Source organism: Dermacentor andersoni, chromosome 7 (assembly GCF_023375885.2).
Source record: "Dermacentor andersoni chromosome 7, qqDerAnde1_hic_scaffold, whole genome shotgun sequence".
Classification (NCBI taxonomy): Eukaryota; Metazoa; Arthropoda; class Arachnida; order Ixodida; family Ixodidae; genus Dermacentor; species Dermacentor andersoni.
The window spans coordinates 129,231,270-129,258,834 of NC_092820.1; the positions used below are offsets into that span (position 1 = coordinate 129,231,270).

The 27,565-nt window shown below is 47.8% G+C and overlaps 1 long non-coding RNA gene across 2 annotated transcripts in view; it reads right to left on the bottom strand.

The window, feature by feature from the left end:
* The window catches only part of LOC129385616 (uncharacterized), a 67,489-nt gene extending 42,025 nt beyond the window's left edge, over nt 1–25,464 (bottom strand). The window contains exons 1-2 of one of the 2 annotated variants that reach the window (XR_011895535.1): nt 25,270–25,464; nt 19,927–19,998 (exon numbers count right to left, since the gene is read on the bottom strand). This is a non-coding gene — a long non-coding RNA (uncharacterized lncRNA). The remainder of the gene's footprint in view (nt 1–19,926; nt 19,999–25,269) is intronic. The other variant, XR_011895534.1, reaches the window with a different exon arrangement.
* Between the last annotated feature and the right edge of the window lie 2,101 nt (nt 25,465–27,565).

Genomic DNA, 27,565 nt, shown 5'->3' on the forward strand with positions numbered 1-27,565 from the left:
TTTCAGTGGGAGCGAAATGCAAAAGCACCTGTGTACTTAGACAGGTGCATGTTAAAGAACCCCAGGTTGTCCAAATTAATTCGGGTTACTCGCTATGGCATGTGTCATAATCAGAAGGTGGGTTCTGGTTCATAAAATACAATAATTTTTAATAGCTTGCTCAGAAATCCAGCACTAAATTATGTAGCTTGTTTGTGTGATGAGTCCCAATTTCTTAATTTAGTACTTTGACATTTATCATATTTGTGTGCTAGTCCATGCAAAATACCACTGATCGGCCTCATTATACCAGCCACTGTTAATTAGGAATGGCTTAGTCAAGCAACTTAAGCTTACAGCACAAACACCTAAGACGAACCACAAAAGGAAGATACGACACACACTGGTGCTAACTTCTTTATTTCTTCGTCGTCGATGCAATATAAACCCTAGGCCACACTACCGCGCAGGCACTCAGATTACATTACAGAGATCTGCCAAATTATCACATACGCAAGCGTAGGAAGTCAAATTCAGATGGATGCAGGGACAAAGATATCTTACTAATGCAATTATCGCCCTGCCTTTCTTGTGGTAAGCCTCTAAGGCAAGCCGCACATGCTCATTCTTGCTTTTGCCAAGAATCGACGTCCCATCAAGTTGTGCCTCACAATTGTTGCAAGAGTTTATATGCGCACCAAGGTGCGCTCCTCTATCTACATTTTTGTTTACTTGTTGCGCATGTTCCCTGAGTCGCTCATTGATGCAATGCCCTATCTAGCCAAGCTATGTCTTAGCACATGAGAGTGAATTGTATAAACCACGCCGACCGCGCACAACACGTATGAAGCATCATGCCGAATTCGGCGTCCTCCTCTGCCCTCTCCGCAGGTGCGGGAGCATAGCTAGGAACACTATGCCTGCAAGCAATTTTCTTGAGTTGATAGATGACCTTATGTGTTTAAGGGACCGCGCAGGGAACATGCACAAAAAGTAAACAAAAATGTAGATAGAAGAGTGCACATTGTTGCGCATATAAACTCTTGCAAAAATTGTGAGGCATGACTTGATGGGACGGTCGATTCTTGGCAAAAGCATGAATGAGCTTGCGCGGCTTGCCTTAGAGGCCTACGACATAAAAAGGCAAAATGATAATTGCATCAGTGACATAGCTTTGTCCCTGCACCCATCTGAATTTGAGTTCCTACGTTTGCATATGTGATAATTTGGGAGATCTCTGTAATGTAATGTGTGCGCCTGTGCAGTTGTGTGGCCTAGGGCATATATATGCATCGACGACGAAGAAATAAAGAAGTTGTCAGTTAGTGCCAGCGTGTGTCGTATCTGCCTTTTGCGGTTCGTCTTAGGTGTTTGCGCTGTAAGTTTTAAGTTCAGAATTATGTGCCAACTAGGCCAAATGAAGTTTTACTCTTAGTCAAGCGAGCTCAATATATAGTCTGTGCAAAAGTGTGGAGCGTCAGTACAAAGTAACAGTTCAAACACATGGCTCTGTAGTTACAGTTCAGTATGAAACGAGATAAGATTTCTTAGCATTTCTTTCATTTACTAATTTCATTGTATTAGGGCATGTAGAATACTAGCAACTGGCATGCTTACAATGTACAGTGCTCTTTTTTAAAATCCAGACAATTGTTTTACTGGGGCAGAAATGTGCTTTCTTTTGGGCCCGGATGTGAACATATTATATTTCTTACATTTGGTGTAAAATAAATTTTCTTCACTGTCAGTGTGTGTCTCGTGCATTTTTCCTTTCAGCAAGTAGCAACTGCTCTCGAAGGCGTTTGCTGGCCTCGGAGGCACTGCCGATAAGCTAGGACGACTGTATAAAAGCTTTGCAAAGAGGGGCTCTGTGATCAGCGAAAGGGAAAAAAAATGAAGACGTGCGGTGACGGGTTCATTCGCCATTGGACCACGTGTGCGCGTGACTTGGTCGATTCAGCGGTGGCCCTGTGCCGTCGATTGGACCACGTGTGGCGAGCCCGCGGCGAAATGCTTCGTGGCGGTACGCCGCGCCTATGCAGCAGCAGACGGAACACCGCAGGCCAAGGTGTCGGACGCCGGCGTTCGCTCCGAGCAGGTGCGACGCCTGCTCGGGTGGCAGCTCACGGACGGCCGAGTTCCCTTGAGCCTTGATCGCCGGCGTTCGACATTTCGGCCTGCGGTGTTCCGTCTGGTACTGCGTAAGCGCGTGACCCGCGCCACCATGCATTTCGCTACGAGCTTGCCGCACCTAAACTAAAATGCCTTTAATTCCTTCACAATACTCCCATTGTACCTCCCAGTCAAATAGGGGGGGGGGGGGTGAAGTGGGCGTATACGGTACCCCCGTTGTGTGCCCAATTAATGCCCACGTCAATGGGAGTTTTATCGTACGCCCTTTCAATGGGAGCAAAAAGATGTACAAAAGGGAATGCGCTAGAGGACAAGCAAAAAACGCCCATCTGGGTGTTTTTTTGTTTACAGTGTACCTTTTCGGTCGGAGCTTCTGCGTCGTAACCGATCATCACGCCCTCTGCTGGCTCTCCTCTTTGAAGGACCCAACTGGACGGCTTGCACGTTGGGCATTGCGTCTACAAGAATATCCATTTTCTATTATCTATAAGTCAGGGCGCCTGCATAAAGACGCTGACTGCCTGTCCCGCAATACCGTGGATCAACCGGACGATACGGATGCAGACTCGGACATCAGTGTTCTATCCCTCTCCGGCTTCCTCCATATTGGTGACGAGCAGCGCAAAGATCCTGTTTTTCGAGCACTTATGGAACGCCTAAGCTCCTCGCCCAATGACCCGTCCCTCCGGATGTTCGCCTTGCGCGATGGAACTTTACACCGTCGTAGCGTTCGCCCTGACGACCCGGAGCTCCTACTAGTCGTTCCCAAGCACCTTCGACTCGCCGTGCTCCAGCAATTTCACGACGCTCCTACTGCTGGACATCTGGCCATGACTCCTACATACGACCGCCTGCGGCGCCGCTTCTTCTGGCCCGGCATTTATCGCTCTGTGCGCCGTTATGTCGCTTCTTGCGACCTGTGTCAGCGCCGGAAGATGCCTGCTATGCCTCCCGCTGGTTTGCTGCAACCAATAAATATCCCTACGGAGCCCTTCTTCCGTGTGGGCCTAGACCTCCTGGGCCCCTTTCCAATTTCCATCAAAGGAAACAAATGGATTGCTGTAGCAACAGATTATGCCCCGAAATATGCCATCGCACGAGCGCTACCAACCAGCTGCGCTACAAATGTCGCCGCCTTCTTACTATACGACGTCATCCTGCACCACGGCGCCCCTCGCCAGTTGCTTACGGATCGCGGCCGCTACTTTCTATCGAAGGTCGTCGATGATCTTCTCCGCTCCTGTTCTACAGAACACCAGATTGCTGCCGCGTACCACCCTCAAACGAACGGCCTCACCGAGCGACTCAACCACACGCTAACTGAAATGCTGGCCATGTACGTTTCCGACGATCACCGCGACTGGGACGTCGCTTTACCGTACATCACTTTCGCATACAACTCGCCCCGTCATGACACTGCCGGATTTTCACCATTTTACCTGTTGTATGACCGCGACCCCACCTTGCCCTTTGACACGTTGCTACCTTCTGCAGTGCAATCACCCAGCACTGGTTACGCTCGCGATGCTATTGACTTAGCCACCCAGGCCCGAGAAGTCGCCCGTCATCGCCTCACAGTCTCGCAAGCTTCTCAAAAGCGACGCTACGACCTTCGGCACCGAGACACCCATTTTTCACCTGGTTCCCTTGTCCTTCTCTGGATGCCTTCACGTCGCGTCGGCTTGTCGGAAAAACTACTTTCGCTTTATTCTGGTCCGTACCAGATCTTACGCCAACTGTCCGACGTGACATACGAGATCGCCCCAGTCGGTCAGCCTTCAGTGCCTCCCAACGTCACTAGCGATGTTGTTCACGTCGTCAGGCTCAAGCCCTATGTCCCCCCATTAAGTGAGGCTCTATAACTTGCACCGGGACGGAGCTACTCCGCCGGGAGGGTGATGTTACGGTGAAGAGAAGGACGAAGTTGAATTAGACTAGAGGAAGACGAAGTCTGGCAGTTGCCTGAACGACACATACCTCTGTTGTAAATATACATTATTTTATACTCGTGGGCCTGCTTTCTTCCTGCAACAATATCAGGCGACTATGGGCTACACAACCGAATGCGTTCGAGAAGTCTAAAAAGATGCAGTCAGTTTGTTTATTACTGTTCTTATCAAAGTTCAAGTCTGGCGTAAATTCTAGTAGTTGGGTTTTGCAAGAAAATCTTTTTCGGAAACCATGCTGTTTCGGGTAAAATGTTATTATAATCAGGATGAGAGTATAAATGGGATGTGATAATGGTGTTCAAACATTTGCCAGAAAATGCACGTTAGTGATATAGGACGGTAATCTTAACTAGAACCCTTGTTACCTTTCTTAAAGACAGGCACTACTTTTGTTATTTTCCAGTCTGCCAGAGCTATCTTCCAGTCTGCCATCTATGCCAGAGGATGAAGACATCTTAAGGTTATCTATAAGATCGACTACGCATCTTAAAGTGATAGGTAGGATTTGAATGCTGTTCGACGTTGAGTGTCAGTAATAGGTGAGTTGTTTTTATCCTGCAATGAAATATTACCGCACTTATTACTATTGTTATCGATCTTCTTGAATTTTCTTGGATTCCTTGTCAGAATTCATGGTAGGTCTTTTGAGAAATATTTATCCTTGGCGACCAATGAAGCTGTACAGTACCCTTTTAGATAGCTTTTGTATTTATCCCAAGGCAATGTTGTTTGTATGCGCTTCGCGAGTTCATATAGGCTTTTTTTTTGTTTGTAATTCTGCGGAGAGTTTAGTAAACCATAGGTTTGAATTATCGTTAGTTATAGTAACATGATGAATGTGCTTTTCAATTATTGCAGGCAACTTATCTCTGAATAGAATGCAATTTTCGATGACAGATCTGCTGTAAAAGGATGACTCCAATGCAACAATAAAGAGGTTGTCTAGTTTTAAGTTGATGTTACTATAATTACTTTCAATGTAGTCTTTATTTGATTTGTTGTGAAACCGGTGGACGCGCACGGATTATCGATGGTCACTTGGAGTAGCTGGTGATCACTGAATCCATCTAAGTAAGGTATATGTGTGACAGTGTCTGGCGCTGTTGTTAAAATGAGGTCCGAAAGATTGGAATTCCGAGTTGGTTGATTAACTACTTGAAAGAGGTTCGTCTAGTTTTAAGGAAATAAAGCTTGTGCATATATGACAGGATGAACGTTAGGATTAGGAAATGAGGATGTAGGATTCTGATTAGAAAACTGGTATATATATATTGACACGTGTACTTATATTTAACGGGCAACCACGTTTCGCCGCCTAACAAATGTTATCGCACAGCGCGGGACGCGTCTGCATGTATCCGAAGTTTCTGGAAAGTTATCGATGCTTCTATCCGCTGTCTGTTGTCGCCGAACCTTGTATTATCTGATTTCATCGCGTGACTCGAATGTTGTAGAACTTTGTGGAAGGCATGCGGGTCCCAACGATTAGTCTGGAACATTCGACGACTGTTGTATAAAAGCCGACGCGCTCGAACCGCTGATCAGATTTTCGACGATCGCCGACTGTGTTCGCCGCTATCGTTGTGCTTTAAGTGTAGCCTGTTTTGTGGGCACAGGTTCGCCCAATAAAAGCTAGTTTTGTCTTTCACAGTACTGCTACTGTGTTCTTTGGCGTCACTACCACGTGACATCTGGTGGAGGTGCTTTTTGTCCATGTACCGGACGCCCCCGACAAGCCGTGATCCAAGCCCGGACTGCAAAAAGGACACCAACGTAGTCCCGGACCATCGAGCAAGCCGCCGTCTTCAACAGCTACCCCCGGAGCACGGACTTCTACTTGAGAAGACCAAGAAGATTGTGGCCAAAGCAACCCCAATGGCAGCCCCAGCGTCCCCCATCGTGCTGCAGCAGCCCAGGGAACCACCGACGTTCCGCGGTTCCACATTTGAGGATCCGGAAAGCTGGCTGGAAACATATGAGAGGGTCGCTACGTTTAATAGCTGGAACAATGACGACAAACTGCGATATGTCTTCTTCGCATTGGAAGACGCTGCCAGGACGTGGTTCGAGAACCGCGAAGCCACCTTGACGACCTGGGACCTGTTCCGAAGCGGCTTCCTGCAGACATTCGCAAACGTCGTACGCCGAGAACGAGCCCAAGCGCTATTAGAATCCCGGGTGCAGCTACCTAATGAGACAACCGCAATCTTCACGGAGGAAATGAGCCGTCTATTCCGTCACGCTGACCCCGAAATGCCCGAAGAGAAGAAAGTCCGCCTACTCATGCGTGGTGTGAAAGAGGAACTTTTTGCCGGAATGGTACGAAGCCCACCGAAGACCGTCGACGAGTTTCTTCGCGAGGCCACCAGCATCGAGAAGACACTCGAGATGCGAAACCGACAATTCGATCGCCGCACGAACTCTACAACCTACGCCGGGGTTCAATCACTGGCTACCGACGATCTACGAGAGACTATCAGAGCGGTCGTACGGGAGGAGCTGCAGAAGTTCTACCCAAGGTCGCAGTCCCAAGTGGATCCAATCACTGAAATTGTCAAAGAGGTTCAGCGATCGCTTCGAGTGCCTGAGGTGCAACCACGATCACCGCAACCTCAGCCAGAAGCAATGACCTACGCCGCCGTCGCCCGCCGTCAAGGTCCCCCTCCACGACCGCGCCAGGGCCCTGTAACGCCGCAGTTCCGTCGACCACCGCCGCCGCCGCCAGCACGCCCACCCGTCGCGCAGCGCAGCTACCCGAGGAAGACAGACGTTTGGCGCGCTCCTGACCACCGCCCGCTCTGCTACCACTGCGGGGAAGCCGGCCATGTGTACCGTCGTTGCCCATACCGCGACCTGGGATTGCGAGGGTTCGCCGTCAACGCACCGCGGCCTCGGGAAGGTGAACGTCCTCGTGACATCGCCGACTACCTCGCCGCTACTCAGTGGAGCCCTCGACGACCGTCCCGTTCGCCGTCACCAGGCCGCTACCTGTCGCCGCAGCGCCGTCCATACACTGGCCCAGCCCGGGGCCGGTCAGCGAGCCCGTATCCGGAAAACTAAAAGCAGCAACCGATGGAGGTGCGGTTGCTGTTCGTCGAACTGACGAAGATCCTCCGCCGCCGACGAAGATGCCGAAACAACTACCTCGACGACATAACGACACGCCGCCGTCCCGACGAAGTGTGAAAGCAAAAAATACGACGACGAAAAACGACCTGCCGACGCCCCATATCAGCCACAGGTCAACGCGACACAGCCGTGATCCGACGCCACGACCTAACTGTAACGCAAGACAAAGAACCACCGACCTCGACGTGTTTCTCGACGGCCACGCAGTCACCGCCTTAGTGGCGGTGACTGCCACTAAGGCCACACAGGGGCCGATTACTCCGTCATGAGTGGACACATCGCCACCCAGTTGAAGAAGGTTAAGACTGCATGGGAAGGCCCTCAAATTCGGACCGCTGGAGGACACCTGATTACGCCGACTGGAATCTGCACGGCAAGAATTACCGTTCATGACCGGACTTACCCTGCCACTTTCGTTATTCTCCAACAATGTTCACGCGACGTCATTCTCGGCATGGATTTCCTAAACCAACACGGCGCAGTCATCGACCTGAAGTCGAAGTCGATAACCCTGTCTGAAGATCAAGCGATACCGCCGGAGAGCTCTCGCAGTCATCATGCCTTAAGCGTGCTCGAAAGTCAAGTCAGCATCCCGCCTCGCTCCAGCATTGTCATTTCCGTCGGCGCCAAAACAACTGCCGACGTAGAAGGCGTCATCGAGGGTGACCAACGTCTACTACTAGACCGTGAAATTTGCGTCGCAAGAGGCATCGCTCGACTGCATGGAGGGAAAACTGAAGTGTTGCTGACAAACTTCAGCCAGGAGTTCAAGCACATCAACAAGGGCACGACGATCGCATACATCGAGGAAATTCTGGAAACCAGCAATGCGTTTGTCCTCTCGGATTCTGCCGCATCTACCCCGATGACCGCAGTCCCCGAACCAGACTTCGACATTAATCCAAGCCTCCCCACGCTTAAGCAACAACAGCTCAGAAGTCTACTTCTACGATACAAAGAGTGCTTCTCGACGTCATCAAGGAAGCGACAAACACCAGTCGCAAAGCATCGCATTATAACCGAAGAGTGTGCTCGACCACTCCGCCAGAGCCCTTATCGAGTTTCTACGCGAGAACGTGAAGCTATACGGCACCAAGTCGACGAAATGCTGCGCGACGACATCATCCAGCCGTCAAAAAGCCCATGGGCATCTCCTGTAGTCTTGGTAAAGAAAAAGGACGGAACCCTACGTTTTTGCGTTGATTATCGTCGTCTGAACAAGATCACGAAGAAGGACGTATACCCCCTCCCACGGATAGACGACGCATTGGATCGGCTCTGCAACGCTAAATACTTCTCGTCGATGGACCTCAAGTCTGGCTATTGGCAAATAGAAGTCGACGAAAGAGATCGCGAAAAGACCGCCTTTATCACCCCAGACGGCCTCTACGAGTTCAAGGTTATGCCATTCGGACTGTGCTCGGCGCCTGCAACGTTTCAGCGCGTCATGGACACGGTGTTAGCCGGACTGAAGTGGCAGACGTGCCTTGTTTACCTGGATGACGTCGTTGTCTTCGCCGGAAATTTCGACGATCACCTTAGGCGGCTTGCGACATTGTTAGAAGCCATCAAGTCATCAGGGCTCACTCTGAAGCCGGAAAAGTGCCGCTTCGCTTACGATGAGCTTTTGTTCCTAGGCCACGTGATCAGCAAATCAGGAGTACGCCCCGACCCACAGAAGACAGCTGCCATCGCAAAGTTCCCGCAGCCCATCGACAAGAAGGCAGTGCGTAGATTCCTTGGCATGTGTGCCTACTACAGGCGCTTTGTCAAGGATTTTTCACGCATCGCGGAGCCGCTTACGCATCTAACCAAAGGTGATGTCGAGTTCAAGTGGGAAACGCCGCAGGCCGATGCATTTCAAGAACTCAAACGACGCATGCAGTCGCCGCCGGTACTTGCACACTTCGACGAGAACGCCGATACCGAAATCCACACTGACGCCAGTAGCCTAGGCCTCGGTGCCGTCCTAGTCCAGAGGAAAGACGGACTTGAACGGGTGATATCCTATGCTAGCCGGTCGCTGTCAAAAGCGGAAGGCAATTATTCTACGACTGAAAAGGAATGCCTCGCCATCATTTGGGCTACAGGAAAGTTCCGCCCTTACCTATATGGGAGACCATTCAAAGTCGTCAGCGACCATCACGCGTTGTGTTGGCTAGCTAACTTAAAGGACCCTTCAGGACGGCTGGCGCGGTGGAGCCTCAGACTGCAGGAATATGACGTCACCGTAATATACAAGTCCGGAAAAAAAACACTCTGACGCCGACTGCCTGTCACGCGCCCCCATCGATCCCCCGCCGCAAGACGACGAGGACGACGACGCCTTCCTTGGAATAATAAGCGCGGAAGACTTCGCCGAACAGCAACGAGCAGACCCGGAGCTAAAAGGCCTCATCGAGTATTTGGAAGGGAACACCGACGTTGCCCCTAAGGCATTTCGGCGTGGGTTGTCTTCGTTCACACTACAAAACAACCTGCTCGTGAAGAAGAACTTCTCACCAGTCCGCGCCAGTTACCTTCTTGTTGTACCGTCAGCGCTGCGTCCAGAAGTACTGCACGCCCTACACGACGATCCAACCGCTGGGCACCTCGGATTCTCCCGGACGCTGTCGAGGATACAGGAAAGGTATTACTGGCCGCGTCTGACCGCCGACGTTGCCCGTTACGTCAAGACATGTCGAGACTGTCAGCGACGCAAGACACCACCAACAAGGCCAGCAGGATTACTACAGCCAATCGAACCTCCTCGCCGACCATTCCAGCAGATTGGGATGGATTTGTTGGGGCCGTTTCCGACGTCAACATCCGGGAATAAGTGGATCGTCGTCGCGACGGACTATCTCACCCGCTTCGCTGAAACTAAAGCTCTACCAAAAGGCAGCGCAGCCGAAGTGGCGAAATTTTTTGTCGAGACCATCCTGCTGCGACATGGTGCCCCAGAAGTCCTCATCACTGATAGAGGAACGGCTTTTACAGCAGAACTCACACAAGCCATTCTGCAATACAGCCAGACAAGCCACAGGAGGACAACTGCCTACCATCCGCAAACGAATGGTCTCACAGAGCGCCTGAACAAGACCCTCGCCGACATGCTAGCAATGTACGTCGACGTCGAGCACAAGACGTGGGACGCGGTCCTGCCGTATGTAACCTTCGCTTACAACACGGCGGTGCAAGAAACGACACAGCTCACGCCGTTTAAGCTGGTTTACGGCAGGAACCCGACGACGACGCTCGACGCCATGCTGCCGCACGTCACTGACGAGGAAAATCTTGACGTCGCTACCTATCTCCAGCGCGCCGAAGAAGCCCGACAGCTCGCCCGCCTACGGATCAAGAACCAGCAGAGGACCGACAGCCGACACTACAACCTCCGACGACGCTTCGTCGAGTACCAGCCCGGCGACCGTGTTTGGGTGTGGACCCCGATACGCCGACGAGGACTCAGTGAAAAACTACTGCGACGATATTTCGGACCCTACAAGGTCATCCGACGTATTGGCGCGCTGGACTATGAGGTCGTGCCAGACGGCATTTCGCATTCACAGCGGCGCCGCACACGATCTGAAGTGGTCCACGTGGTGCGTCTGAAACCCTTTTACGGACGCTGACGAACTTCCTTATTTTTGTTTTCTTTGCTACGGGTGTTTTTCTTTATTGCTTTCGTTTGTATGCAGCATCGGGTCGATGCTTTTTTTTAAGAGGGGGGTATTGACACGTGTACTTATATTTAACGGGCAACCACGTTTCGCCGCCTAACAAATGTTATCGCACAGCGCGGGACGCGTCTGCATGTATCCGAAGTTTCTGGAAAGTTATCGATGCTTCTATCCGCTGTCTGTTGTCGCCGAACCTTGTATTATCTGATTTCATCGCGTGACTCGAATGTTGTAGAACTTTGTGGAAGGCATGCGGGTCCCAACGATTAGTCTGGAACATTCGACGACTGTTGTATAAAAGCCGACGCGCTCGAACCGCTGATCAGATTTTCGACGATCGCCGACTGTGTTCGCCGCTATCGTTGTGCTTTAAGTGTAGCCTGTTTTGTGGGCACAGGTTCGCCCAATAAAAGCTAGTTTTGTCTTTCCCAGTACTGCTACTGTGTTCTTTGGCGTCACTACCACGTGACAATATATATATATATATATATATATATATATATATATATATATATATATATATATATATTCTAAGAAACCAAAAGAACGAAGACACCAAAAAGCGAACAGGGGCAATGACATATACTTATAATTAAAAAGGAAGGAATGATAAGTTAATTGAGATGAAATTGGATTAAAACTGACTGCTGGCGAGGCACAAACACATGTCTACCCAATACGTGTGCGATGCTTTTAACAGATGAGCTACCACGGTCCCGTTTCTCCCTCTGCTTTCAAGGGTATTTTTGTTTACCTATTGGGGCAAAATCTGGGACTGTTAGGCAGCGCCATACCTCACGACCTTGACAGCGAATGTGGAACACCCTTCTCTGTCGCAGGCGTCACATGTAGAGGATCATATATGGATGAAGGCAACTGGTCAATACATAGTATACATATGCATAAACTTTTGTTTACTTTAAGTTGTAGTCCAATAGCATCGAGGAGATGACCCAGCAGAGTAATTTCGCAGTGGCTCGAGTGACATTTCATTAGGTTGTGTAATAGCCTCACCTTGTAAAAAATATCAAGTGTAGCAGAAACACGCTCAAGTTTGGGTGTACAACGTCATCTAGAAGATAATGACGACGTCGAGGTAGCCTAGAGATGTTCATTTAAAGTGCTGCAGCAAAATGTCTATCACGCGCTCGCACATGGTGGGAGCATTGCATATCCTACATTAAACGTTACATTAAACTGGTAAATGAAATTGTGAGTTATAAGCACGGTAGTCCTTGTACAGCAATATCCAGCAAGACACTCGACATCAATCTACTACTATCGAAGGAGAACATCAATTGCGTAGAAGTAACTGACACCGTAGAAGAAGCCAAGGGCATCGTTTGTAGTGACAGCACCTACACTTCTTTCTTAGTAAGTTGGCCTTACTTCACCAGCCAGTCTCACATTCCGTCCTTCTTTACAGCCAACACCACCCGCTATGCCATAGGACTGGAAGAAGGCTCCATTATGCTTTAATGCGCAGCATTTTTCTCCGAGTCAAGCGTGTTGTCCCCTGTACCTCAACTTTTTCTTTCAGCCCATCCTGAAGACATGGCAGGCTAAAAGAAATTCTCGGGCAGTTGCCTAAACTTGCGTAAGCATTGTGTCACTTAATCATCTCCACGCAGCCGAGGTGTCATTGCCGATGTTATGAAACTTGATACAACTAATATAAACCACAACGCTATGGCAACACGTACTGATGCGGGCGACGACGCATGGGGAATCGATGAGGCAAGCGAACTACTGCAGGTGGCAGCACTAGGTGCGCTGATGACATTTTGATTAGTATAAGCTGGTATCGCTTTTTAGTGCAGTCGCGAACTCAGGGGTTGCAGTGGAGTGCCAGAACTAGAATACTTGCGTAGCAGCCTCTTAGAACGCACTAGCGCGTGCCGTGCTTGTGCCGCGAGTACGCGCCGCCCAACTTTGTTTTCGTGCCAAGCGTAGCGCCGGGCTTTACTGTCTGCGCCTATCGGCGTCGGGGGGCGTTACAATGCACCCGCCCAGACGGAACTGCGAAATACACTTGTCTACGAAGTGGAGCTGTTGCTTTCTTAGTTACATGCGGATCGACGGCTACGCCGAAGACATCCGTAGGGAAGCGTCTCAAGGTAGGCTGGTTTGAGGTGGTCTAATGAGACTACCTCTCCACGACCATTCAATAGGATGGCGGCAGACTTCGCCGTAATCTGGAGGACACGGCATGGCCCATCACAGGAGGGTGTAAGAGTTGCCTTTACAGCGTTCTTCTAAGAAAAACGTGGGTCGAAGAAGCAAGGTACGGATGCACAAAGATGCTGTGGGCCGAAGATTGAGGCGGGGCGGGGCACAGTCGCTGAATGCAGTGCTGTAGGCATGGAAGGTACTGCAGCGGCTTGCGCGAGGGGTCAGAAGGAACGAACAAGTCTCCAGGAAGCCACAGTGTTGCGCAATAGAGGAGTTCAGCTGGAGAGCAGACACGATCGCGACGAAGGACAGCGCGTACGCATAGAAGGATCATAGGAACGGGGTCGACCCAGTGCTCCCGATCCAGGTGCGCAGTAGGGCGAGCCTTGAGCTGGCGGTGGTACCGCTCTGGGATGATATGCCGAACTGGGATGATATGCAGTGTTGTGGCAGTGTTTAGCGACCACCAGGCAGTTGAGGGAAGTGAAGAGAGTACAGTCAACCGCGCGGCCGCGATGGATTTGCGCATGGGTTTCAGCGGGAAACCCATGCTGAAACAGTGGCTTTGGTGAGCGTTTCCGCCGTGATGTGCGGATTGGGCACGATTTCGGGCCAACAGGTGAAGCAGTCGATCATCGTTGGAAAGTACCGACAATCGTGAGAGGGAGAAAGTAGGCCAGCGAAATCAAGATGGGCGGTGTCAAAACGACCGCCAGATGGCAAGACAGACTGCAGGGGAGTCTTCGTGTGACGAGTGACTTTGACAGACTGGCATGAGAGGCCCGAACGTGCTCACTGGCAAAGATTGGTGTTAATGCTTGGTCACACGTAGCGCTGTGTAACGAAGCGCTGCGTCGATCGGATGCGGAGATGGCAGATTTCATGAAGGAATTGAAACACCGCATGACGGAAGACAAGCAGAATGAAGGGGCGAGCTGAAGCCGCTTACATGTGGCACCAGAATGCACAGGGTACAAACGGGTGAGGAACTAGTCGTAGACAGAAGGAACGGGTATGGTCACGCCATGCTTGCAGCTCACGGTCTTCCATCTGCACCCGAGAATGGCCACATGGTACAAACGGGTGAGGAACTAGTCGTAGACAGAAGGAACGGGTATAGTCACGCCATGCTTGCAGCTCACGGTCTTCTATCTGCACCCGAGCTAGACGTTCCTAGCTAGCAGTTGATGTAGAAGTACTGAGGGAGGATATGAGAGAGAGGGCCTGAGCTGCCTCGTTGTAAAGGATAAAGGTTATGTAAAGGATATCCGCAGTGAACTCCAATGGATATAGACCACGTGACGAAGTTCACGTGCACAGTACCTGGAATAGTTTGGACTGAAGACATACACCAAAGGCGTATGATCCGTTAGAACACAAGATGGCTGGCTCTCCAAGAAGTGCCGGAAGTGTTGGATAGCGGAGTAGAGAGCAAGAAGCTAGCGGCCAAAAACGCTGTAGCCAGTCTAGGCGTGTTGGAGTTTAATGGAGAAGCCCAGTGGACGCCACTCGTAGTTGATTTCCTGCTGGATAACAGCGCCGATGGCCACACTGAAAGCATTCACCATGATACGAGTAGCATATTAGTTTTAATGTAGATGAGAAGCACCGAATTGGCGACGGCTTGTTTAGCAGCCTTGAAAGCAGGTTGAGCTTCGGGAGACCGGGAAATCGCGTATGAGGACCCCTCGGTCGTGAGAAGGTAAGCAAATGGGTGCAGAAGGTCAGCGCAGTACGGAATAATGCTTCGCGAAAAATTAGTCTTCGGGAAAACCATCTTTGGTATATCGGCAGGCTCAATGGGAATTTGATGACAGGCCTTTGATAGGCCTCCACTTTATTAGACTTTGCATCCTTCCATTCGGCCTGTGAAATCTTTATTGTTTAAAAGGGGATAGCTATCGTGGACCGTGTGAGCATTGAGCACCCGGTAGTATGCGCACATACGCCAGTGACCCATTCCTTTCTTGGGCATCAGATGGAGTGGGGAGGCCCAGCTGCTGGACGAAGGGCGAATAATACGTACCTGCAGCATGAGCTCGAATTCCCGTTTGTCAATAGTCAGACGCTCACCGAAAAGGCGGCATGAGCGAGCTGCGATGGGTGGACCACGAGTGACAATGTGGTGGGCTACGTTGTGCTTCGGTGGCTGATTTCAATTGCAGGGTCTAGTTACCTCAGGAAAGTCTTAGAGGATGCGAGCGTACAGATATGGTCGAGTCCGCGTGCGAATGCCAGTGGGAGCGATAGCCGATAGAACTCCAGGAGTAGAGAGCGTCTTGCTGCCAATCAGGCAATGGTGGCACATGCAGATGCTGAGGTCGAAATGAGTCAGGAATCCGGAGCCGCGGATAGGGTAATTGACGTCGGCTGCGATAAACACTCCATGGAACGTGCGCCGCATACCAAGATTGAGATGCCGGGACCGTAGACCATACTTGCCGATGGACGTACAGTTCGCCGCGGGAAGCCCCGGGCCAGGTAACTCGTAAGCGCCGTCATGCTTGAAGGACTGCAGTAAGAAGACCTCAGAATCGGAAGCGCAGGTCGTAAATGCAACCCATGACGATGAAAAGGCGGTCTAGTTGTGAGGCAACGTAAGCTGCCGCCCTCAGTGATGTCGCACTGCATTACCGGACCACTGGTATGGGGACTTGCACTGGCGGGAGCCGTGCTGGAAAGTGCGATGACACCAGCAAATAGGCGAGCTTCGAGGACTGCGCGAGCGGGGAGTGCTCAGGGAATAGGGACGGAGGCTGGGGCGGGAGGACGAGCCGCTATGCTCATGAGAGGACGTACGAAGGGCGTTGATGGAGACGGCGAGCTAGTAGATCCGGGTCCGTAAGCGGGCCATGATAGACAACTCTGGTGTTGAAGAGAGAGCGGCGCCTGATGGAGAAGTCATGTCGTCGGCTCGATCACCGAGTTGGGCGAAGCGGTGGAGGGTCAAGTCTCCTACAGTAGCCAAGCCAAAGCGGGTGGACGGCAAGCGCTGCAGGAAGACCTCTTTCAACATTTCACCGTTAACGTCGACATTTTTGCTTGAGCCAAGCAGCAGTCGCATGCTGTTGAGCAGATTTGAAGGGCGGCGATCTCCGAGCTCCTCGGAGTTGAGCAGGTGTGGAAGGCGCTCGCTCTCAGGGAGGGAGAAAGAAGGAAGATACAAAAAAAAAAACAGAAATTCCTCGAACAGATGTCATTACTGCGCTTTTCTTCTTCCCCAGTTCCCGCCTTTCGAGCACTCAGGAAGTCAACGAGCCCCATCCACCTGAGAAGTTTTGTTACGCATGGGCACGCTGCTACTTGGGTAAAACTCTTGCTTGGGCTAGTTCGTTCATGATTGAATGAGTAAAGGCAAGGCGCCGAAGACCAGGACTGAAGAAGGGCACAACCGACAGGACCTGCTACTTGGGACAGGGAGCTGCCGATGATATCTGTGGTGGCAATATTGGTAGTTTAAGAATGGCCCCAGCTATCAGAGACAATATTTTTGTCTGATAGATACTGACAGGCAAGTTGGTGATCCATGATATGGAAGCAGCGCACTTAAATGTGATACGTTCACGCAAATATAAAAACACATGTGCATGAACGTGTCGCATTTAAGTGCACTGACTCCATATCATAATTTTTTTGCCTTTGATGAAACCTGGCAGGAGGTCCTGCGCACTGAACCGCTTTGTGTAACACTGAACGTGGTCGCTAACAGAACATCCGAGTTGTCTGCAAGGTTCTACAACCAGCAAGTTTGCGTTTTGGTGTATGGCGCAACTTGAGGCTCCACAGCATTGTAGCTGTCAGAGGAAGGCTAGTTGCGGATCTCAGACAAGCATATCTTGACTAAATGTCACCTACCAGAAACACCAAACCGTCCGTGCAAGGAGTACTGCCACCGACAGAAGGTGAGTGCTTGCGTTGTACAGTGTGAAAGGCGAAGATGTTTGCTGGGATGGTCTCTTCTGTCCTTCTCATCACGACAATGGTAAAGCGATGAACTTGAATGTTTGAAGCGTTGCGGCCCTGATTGCTGTTCCTTGGAGCAACATTCTCCTCCTGGATACCACTGCGGAAACCACCACGTCCACCGCTTTGCGCGGTGCCGGTGCGTACCCGTCGTCCACCACGCCATCGGCAGTTCCCAGTGATTCTGGCCCAGCAGAGGCTTCTGCCTACACCGCATCAGCAGGTTCCATTCCGGAGATTCATTTAAAGGTCGCACCATACTATTTTAGGACTGTTACAATGGCTACATACCGTTGGTCATTCTTTCGCCCGTCGCGATTACGCATAGTCGACTGCCATTTAAATACAGGTAGACCTCATCTGCGACATGGCTTCTAATATATTTGTTCAAGCATAATCTTTGGTTTGGCAAGTTGGTTCATGTTTGAACGCTTAGCATAGGATCGCTAAAAACGCAGTGGGAGAGCCGCCTAGTATAGCGCCCGTCATGTGCACTATGTGTCTCTGTACCGGTGTTTTTCAGGGCTTCTTTCTCAACCGTCCATACATACCATTGAAATATTAATGACTGCCGATTACGAGGGCAACTTTCACACTTGGCCAGAAACAGTGAGTATACTCGTTGAGAGTGGCCACAACGCGATGCTACTAATGTGTGGAACACTTACGAGAGATACATATGCAGGTGATGTTATGAATGGAGTAGGCTTTCTTCGCTACTTCCAGACCTTCCAAACCTGCTTATGACAATTGCTTTATGCAAATACAATCCCCTTTAAGTTGCCTAATGTAGAGATTGCTGTCTTCGTATAGCACACGTTGAAGCTCCTGGACAAATTCAACATGACCTGGAGTGTCCGGCTCCTCGACACAAATGTGTTGAAATAGCACAGTATGAAAACTGCTTAAGTCATGTGATAAACAACTTGAGCAGCCGTCATACCGCATCCACTACCAGGAGTATCCATTTCTGCTGCTGCTAGTTCGAGTGGAAGACATTGTTCATCTGTCCGCAGTCTTCGTAAGTGGCAATGAACGAACATGTCTTTTTGAGCGCCCCGCTCTGGCGACTGTGCAGCCATGAACATAGTCGCCATTGCGGGGTGTAGAGAGGAGTGCGGTACCAGCGATTATGCTAGACATGTACATGCACCAAGATCCTTCAAGGTGCAGATAGAAAGCTCCTTCAAGTGGTTATGATGCTCGAGGACATCCTTGCGGTCTTCGTTCACTTGGTGTGGGAACATGTATGTCTCATTTATAAGGGCGACATTGAGCGACCAAACCAATCAAAGATATGTTTTTTCACAATGTATGAGGTCATGCACTTGTTCCTGGGAGGCACCTATTTTTCTTATGGTATAAGGACTGCTACTAAAGGCTCTCGCTGCACCACAGATATCTTAATAACTGTAGAAGTCATAGCTCGTAACCGTTACCTCGCAGAACGTGGGTCATTCTTGGAGCGTCTTCTGACAGCATGACCTGTCACAAACCCCTCCGCCCTCGAAACGAAACGGCAAGCACGTGGGAGTAGCTGTTGCATCTGTCGACGGCATCGGCAGAAATTTCAAAGTCATATTGCGTGCAGGCACGCTCAGTCGGTGTCACAGGGGCGACCAGCAGGAATACTTACATCTTAGACCAGTTTATCGCCTCAAATATCCAAACCCCACACTACATTGGGGTTTTGAAAACCATACACAGGAGGACACATTGGTCAACGATGTGCCTCGATCGTTGCAGTACATTTCACACTCGAGAATTCAATATCGGGGCCAGGATAGAGGAGAAGATGAAAGGACGTGCTCTCATCTGCCGCCTCCCTCGCACCCGCTTCATTACCCCCGCCCACTTGCCCCATTCGCGCACTTTAACGTGGGGCCTCCAACATTGGGCGCGCGGAAGGACATCGCATAAAGACACCATCGTTCTCAGCTCGTCCTCAAATGGCTTTCCTCTCACCTACAGCATTAGGCGCACGTGGTGAGATCTTATTGCACTTGGGCTTTCCACAGAACCTCATGATCAGATCGAGTCGGATAATGTTGATAAGCACCGAGGAGTGTTAATGAGGGTCGAATGATGTCTGATAAGGTAGATCAAGACAGATAAGAGTTCATAAGGATCGTATCTATTGTGCTAGCGTGGAGAACGACCGATGAGGGGCTGATCTATTCCGATAAGGTTGATAACGACCCATATTGGTTCATAATTTTCCATACTAGTCAGATCGAACTTGATAATAATGATAACGACACCAGGCTACATGGAGATGAGCAAGTGGCATAATACTTATGCATACCTAAACAACTCCAGTGGAATTTATGCGCTAATTGTCTCTCCCCGTCTCTCCCTATCGGAAAGCAAGTACATTTTCGCTAGCATAATTAGTTTTTTGTATAACATGACATAATATTTGCAAAATAATAAAGAGGATTCACATTGGTGATGTTTCTTAACATTTGGAAGAATTGGCAGGTATGAGTTCAGCAAACTTCCCAGATAGTTTCGTTTATGAAATAACTGCCACCTATGTCCAGGATCCGCTAATTTTTGGCGGCGTTAGACAGTTCTTTTTTCACTTGTTATGTTGCCTAAACCTGAAATCTTGCAATTAAATTTCATTTTAGACGCCCTACTGATTCTGCATGAAGGCTCAAGGACACACGCGTAAAACAAGGGGGAAATCATTTTGAAACATTGAAGGCAAAATAAAAAACACTAACACTTATAAATAATCTGAAAAAGCAAATTAAAATATTCTCCTGGACTCAACCAGCTAGACACAAGCTGGACAAACCTTGCTTGTGTTTATTTTCTGAGCTGCAGACATTGATCTGACCCCCTGACCACCTCTATCATGCAGTAATACTCTATCAGGAATACTCTGTCATATAGTAACACCCTTGAGGGTATAATAAATGTAATGTACGTACGTGGTATAACGGTAAGCAGGATGGCAGCCTGGACGAACAAAGAAGTGAGGCACGCTCGATTCATCAGTGGCTCTACAGAGAGCAGATGAATTTGAGCATAATGTCTTATTGAAACCATTCTGTATCCTATATAAAGGATTCTATGAGGAAAAGTTATAAAGTCATCAAGATAGAGCAGCGTAAATGAAAAGTAAATGGCTGATTTACTTTTCTACTTTAGAATGTAATTTGAGGGGTCTCTTGATTGACGGGTTCCTTTATTTTATCCTGCAAAGCAAATGTACCCTATAAATTATTCTTAGGGCGTTTATTGAGCTCAGTGTGTGCGCTCAAGTACAAACATTATAGCAAGGTTCTCTGGAGCTGTATTAATCACATATTTTAGGTTAACCGTAGGAAAGCGCTTGATCTATCTTGAAATAAATTATATTTAGAGTGAGAAGCGGTAAGCTGGGGGGGGGCGGCTATTATTATATGTTTAGCATAATCAAGTGAGCCCGTAAGCAGTGTATGCTGTTTGGGGACCTTGCAAGCAAATAAAATCTGCGTTTAGCGAGCTCATCTCAAAAATTAATGTATAAGTTACCTATGTAATTGAAGAGCTGGGCAGAAATAAAATAACACATAATTAGGCTTTCGTCGATGGGTGGTAAGAATACCTTAATCTTAACAATAACATTTCATCCTAAGTCGCTTTCCTCTCTTGGCGACAACAACTTGATTTTTACCAGACTTAGTAGCGAAATACAATTTGATAGATATATGAGCGGTTTGCAGAACATTTTAGAGGATTGTTTAGTCTTGACCTTCTTCACACAGGCACGACAATAAAGTATGGGTTACGTGGACTCTTTTCTTGGTACATTCCAAAATTTCGACTTCAATAATGCGACTCCGCGATACTCTCAATGAGAATAACCATTATTTAGGGGTGGGTGAATATCACATTTTTTAGATAGGAATCAGCTATAAATATTAAAGTTCGAACATCGAATCGAATAGGGTACAGTGAAACACAAACATGTAGAAGGATACCAGGAATACTTATTTGGGTATAATTGGGCACCACAATTTCATTGGCTATTCAAAAAAGATGGCCACTCATTCTGGACTATTGGGATCAGTTTTAAACGCACGATCACTAAATGTCCATAAACTAACTGCACTAATGCACTCGCAAGAATTTCATAGCGTGGTTTCAAAGACGATCTTTCCAGTGAATAGCTGACGCATCACAACCATTTCCGAAAAGATACATAAAGTTTTGCAGAGAAAGATCACCGGTTGTTGAACCATAGAATTAAAATGTTCCTTAAGGATTTGTGTGCTCCAGAAAAATGTAGCAGGGCCTGTTTCGAGCGAGGAATCCCTGGTGGTAGCTTAGTAGATTGCTAATGGATGACTAGAATGCAATAAACACTAAATCAGAGACTACAGTAAAAAATGGCACCTTGTCATCTGGGCTTCCACCATGAAACAAAAAAAAACCTTCGAATATCGATTTTGTTTCTGCATTGCTTCGAGAACTTTTTTCTTTGTTTCATCTCTGAAATCCGCGATACTTTCTTTAAAAGGCGGATAATATTTATCCTACTATAACAGTCGGTTCTTGCATAAATATTTGTTTCGTTTTGATATTCGAAAACACGAAAGCGTTAATTTTTAAATAGGAATACAAATAATTCGTGTGTAATGTTCGATTTATATTGGGAAGTGCGGCTATTTGCCCACGCCGTTTCAATTCGTATCTGCAGGTTAATTGTCTTTCACTGTGCCTAGATTAACCCCTACAAAAATGTGAGTTAATCCCGGACGGCGTGCTGTCTAAAATTGCTGCCTGATATGAAAATGTGCAACTGAGCCTATACCCATCTTTAATCATCATCATCATCATCATCAGCCTGGTTACGCCCACTGCAGGGCAAAGGCCTCTCCCATACTCCCCCAACTGCCCCGGTCATGTACTAATTGTGGCCATTTTGACCCTCCAAACTTGCTGATCTCATCTGCCCACCTAACTTTCGGTCGCCCCCTGCTACGCTTCCCTTCCCTCGGAATCCAGTCCATAACCCTTAATGACCATCGGTTATCTTCCCTCCTCATTACATGTCCTGCCCATGTCCATTTCTTTTTCTTGATTTCAACTAAGATGTCATTAACGCGCGTTTGTTCCCTCACTCAATCTGCTCTTTTCTTGTCCCTTAACGTTACACCTATCATTCTTCTTTCCATAGCTCGTTGCGTCGTCCACAATTTAAGTAGAACCCTTTTCGTAAGCCTCCAGGTTTCTGCCCCGTACGTGAGTACTGGTAAGACACAGCTGTTATACACTTTTCTCTTGAGGGATAATGGCAACCTGCTGTTCATGATCTGTGAATGCTTGCCAAACGCACCCCAGCCCATTCTTATTCTTCTGATCCGGATCCGGATCATGATCTCATGATCCGGATCAGCAGTCGCTACCTGTCCTAGGTAGATGTATTCCCTTACCACTTCGAGTGCCTCGCTACCTATCGTAAACTGCTGTTCCCGTCCGAGACTGTTAAACATTACTTTAGTTTTCTGCAGATTAAGTATTTGTCCCACCCTTCTGCTCTGCCTCTCCAGGTCAGTGAGCATGCATTGCAGTTGCTCCCCTGAGTTACTAAGCAAGGCAATATCATCAGCGAAGCGCAAGTTACTAAGGTATTCTCCATTTACTCTTATCCCCAATTCTTCCCAATCCAGGTATCTGAATACCTCCTGTAAACACGCTGTGAATAGCATTGGAGAGATCGTATCTCCCTGCCTGACGTCTTTCTTTATTGGGATTTTGTTGCTTTCTTCATGGAGGACTACAGTGGCTGTGGAGCCGCTATAGATATCTTTCAGTATTTTTACATACGGCTCGTCTACACCCTGATTCCGCAATGCCTCCATGACTGCTGAGGTTTCGACTGAATCAAACGCTTTCTCGTAATCAATGAAAGCTATATATATAGGTTAGTTATATTCCGCACATTTCTCTATCACCTGATTGATAGTGTGAATATGATCTATCGTTGAGTAGCCTTTACGGAATCCTGCCTGGTCCTTTGGTTGACAGAAGTCTAAGGTGTTCCTGATTCTATTTACAATTACCTTAGTAAATACTTTGTAGGCAACGGACAGTAAACTGATCGGTCTATAATTTTTCAAGTCTTTGCCATCCCCTTTCTTATGGATTAGGATTATGTTAGCGTTCTTCCAAGATTCCGGTACGCTCGAGGTCATGAGGCATTGTGTATACAGGGTGGCCAGTTTTTCTAGGACAATCTGCCCACCGTCCTTCAACAAATCTGCTTTTACCTGATCCTCCCCAGCTGCCTTCCCCCTTTGCATAGCTCCCAAGGCTTTCCTTACTTCTTCCGGCGTTACTTGTGGGATTTCGAATTCCTCTACACTATTCTCTCTTCCATTATCATTGTGGGTGCCACTCGTGCTGTATAAATCTCTATAGAACTCCTCAGCCACTTCAACTATGTCATCCATATTAGTAATGGTATTGCCGGCTTTGTCTCTTAACGCATACATCTGATTCTTGCCAATTCCTAGTTTCTTCTTCACTGCTTTTAGGCTTCCTCCGTTCCTGAGAGCTTGTTCAATTCTATCCATATTATACTTCCTTATGTCAGCTGTCTTACGCTTGTTGATTAACTTCGAAAGTTCTGCCAGTTCTATTCTAGCTGTAGGGTTAGAGGCTTTCATACATTGGCGTTTCTTGATACCCATCTTTAATGATCCCCACTGACGCAAACTTGGGTGCGTGCCCCCGAGGTAGCTGCCCCTGTGTTCACTGGCGATGCGCCACTGGATGAACGCCTTTCAATGAACATCTTAGACGCCAAAGCCTATAATGTGTATGTGCAGCTGGGTATGGGTGAACTTCACAGTGGCTAATTGTACACTTAGGAAGCAATTATCTATCAATGTGCCGTAATTTCTCCATTCGGAATCATCTTGCACGGCCTTTCAGCAATACTGTTGCAAGTGCCGATGATACTTCGTTCAAGCTTATCGTGTGAACTTTACTACAAGACAAGCATTACCTTTTTGACTACATCTATTTGCGAGTAATCACTGAGCATCAGGTGAGGTTGCAAGTTTCGCAAAACCGAACTCATCACAAATGAAGTTCTTCTGCCAGCTGCCTTCTAGCTTTCTTTGGGTTTCTTTCAGAACGATACTTTGTTGCGTATTCAACCCACTCTGTGGGTGCTGGTTGCGGGTTGATGACTCTTTTTTACCCATCATATAACTTTCGCAACTCTATAGGTGCGCGTATAGAGAACTTAGGTCTCTAAGCCTGTATCATTCGTACGTGCACGAATTGAAACTTAGATCAGTGGTTATTTGCAACACGCATATGGCACTAGTTTAGTTAAAATTGTTGACTGATTCCCCTAAACAAGTACGTGGAATCATATCTGCCAATCAGAACAAGATGCGCGCAGTTAAGAAATCTGGGAGACAGAGAAGTGAAGAAAACGGTATCGAAAGCAGCCGAGTGCGGAGAAAGAAGTAAACATAGGAAAATGGGACCAGAACATGTATTGTTCGAGGAGCGTTAAAGTAGAGAGAACTGATGCCCGGAACGAGATTGTGGAGAAAGAGATTAAATGAATGAAATCGGGCAACATAGATATATCGAGGAATATTTAGCTACGCAGAACTAAAACAGAAGGCAGGAGATTCTCGGAAACATCCAAGAAAACTTAGCAAGAAAACTCCGCATGCTCCCGGGATGTGCGGATCTTACATAACCCCTTATTTATGGAAGTTGGCTGAATCTGTCATAATGATCTCCCTGCGCATCTGCGAGCTGCGAGTCGCGAAGTATTGTTCTATGTTGAAATAGTGACTTTAGTTTATATCAAGATGTCTGTAAGAGCATGAAAACGCTATTGCTATAGCAGAATTAACGTTCCCATATTTCTTTTTCTCGTGCGACCTACCATGATGGCGTAGCCCCTTTGCTCTTTCGTTGCGAGGCCCAAAAAGGGCTGGATTGATACCCGGAGGCGCCTGCCGCAATTTGGTGGGGTCAAAATGCAGAAAAAAAAGAAAGAAAAAAAAACGCCTGTCTACTGTGACTTGAGTACACTTTAATGAACCCCAGGTGCACAAAATTATTCTGGGGTACTCAACCACTGTCTGACTCCTAATAGTGTTCTTGTATTGCCTCGCAAACCCCGGAATGCTGACTATTTAAAATTTATAGGTGGTAAAACAAACGTATCAATTAGTCTGGAGTGGAACCCCCTTCAGCGAGCCTCAGAGAAAACTACAGCATGCAATGCATATGAAGTACTTTTGCAGGAATACCTTTCGCTTGCATTCTAGCAGCGCTGGAACGATGTGTAGGTCATAGGCTGTGCAGCTGTGGGAGAAAGTTTGCAGCAACACCGCACAGGTGATGTGGAGAGGAAGCTTTGCAACAGCTGTTTTATTTTAGAAAGCCGTAGCTTTTGAGAATCGCCATAGCTTTTGAGAATCTCATGAGCTTTTCTTATTGCGCCGCGCATCCTAACAAAACACCTGCATTTACATTTGCCGTGTTTTTCTCGCTTGCTACGCGGTAGGCTAGAGATGAGTACGATGTACCTACACAGGCGTTGTCACTGAGATAACTGTGCAGGAAAACATACCGTACCGTAAACGTGTGCTCATAAACAACACTATCTCATGGGGGGTACGAGAAAGCTAAAATGCGGTATGGTTAATAGCATTTTAACTAGTAATCACTTAGGCGACCGCGAACACAAAATGGATGGTATGTAACTCGCACATAACTGTGCCGAATTTATCGCAAAGTTTATAAATGTGGTCTCATTTTAAGATTTTACTACTATTTCGCCAAATTAAAGAAAATAATGTTTGAAAAATGTATCACACTTTGGTCTCTATATCTTCCTATGCAATTCTTTAAAGGTGAAAGCATGAAAAAAGCACTTATATCGAGCAAATATATGCTAACTAGCTTGAAGCAGGTGAAATTCCAAAGCTAAGTCACTCAAAAGGTCGCTGTGATCCAGAAAGAATTTGTTGCCTGTAATAAAATTTCTTTTAAGTGGTCGTTGTTACTCGACGTTCCTTGTTACCCTATGCTAGGTATACTTGAAAAGACGTGTGCTAACGGTGAACTTAGACAAAAAATATTCTCAGTGCCTTACACTTTCTGAACAAGGAGCACCAGCGAAGCTGTGTATCTGGGCCCCCTTAATGGCGAACTGCACCTCAGTCGCGGGTGGCCCGGCATTGGAGTATCTTAGGGATCGGCCCACGTATGAGGAGTGCTTCCCACCTTTTACAGCTCCACCATAGATCGGCACCGCATTGCATTATTTTCGGGATCAGCCCACATACGGGGAGTGCTTAACGGCCGCTTCACCTCCGTCGCGTGTCGGCCCGGAATCGCACAATCTTAGGGATCGGCCCTCGTAGCTCCACGCCTGCTTCACATCCACCACTGGTCGGCGCCGGCAAGTGCGCGTGAAGAGGATCCCCTCTTAAAGCACACTTGCAGTCTCCGATAAGGAGGGAGGCTCAGTTAATGGCGACCGGAGTGGTTTGATGCCTAGCAGAAGCAACTTGCTCTTCCAGTGAACTTTGTGCGCATGCGCTACAACTGTTACAACTGTCGTTACCCGGCCCTGACCGGCCGGCCAGTCGACGCTGGCGCGGTACTGGGAATGTGAGCTGTAGTGTTCTACGCAGATGTGTAAGTTGGTTTTCCGGCGGTGCGTTTTGGGCGCTCACGGACGAATTAGTGAGACATAGAAAGCTTCGTTTTAGAAGTGTTTTTGCGAGCGTGAAAGAAGCCCGCAAATGCAAGTAAAATTGCCGTATTCCGTATTCCAGATTTGCCGTATTGCGTGTATTCGGGGGCATCTTTGACGCTGAGAAAAAACACTCTTATGTAGCACGTATTGAGGAATGAAAGGTGTATCGGGTGTTTTTCATGTCGCTCTACAATTTTCTTATTGAGACTTTTCATATACCTATAATATTACAGAAATTTATTAATTTATTAAGGCTAATTATCTAATTAGGCGGAACGAAAAAAAAATGTTTGAGTATCTGCACGCAGCAGCAAACAATATTATTTTTGTTCCGTGCAGCTACGTCCATTTGCATATTTTTTTACCTTGGGCTAAACTAACAGGGACACCTTGTCAATTCATAAGCTTTAAAAACAAATATTTTACCAATAAAGTGTGGTAAAGTCCACTATAACATTTGCTTATAGCAGGTGACATGCGTCTCCCTACCTCCTTAAAAATGACATAACGCTGGAACTTAACTCTAAATTCCACAGTTGGCAAAGTATGTCTAACCTTTTTACTTGTCATTGCAAAACTAAGTGTTATTTCAGATTTTTACAGTTTTGATGGATGTATATTTCATTTCCATCGTCAATAGACTAAATAAACTATATATAAAATTAAGTTCTTAGGCAATCAAATTAAAAAAAACTTTTTTATTAACACGTAGCACTGTTTATGTCTGGTTTCTTGCTTGGAACCTCTGTATTCTTAGTAGTGATTAGTATATTATTTGCATACTCGTAATTTGCAATACAATATCGCAATTTCCTTACACCTGCTTGTTATTTTTCTTC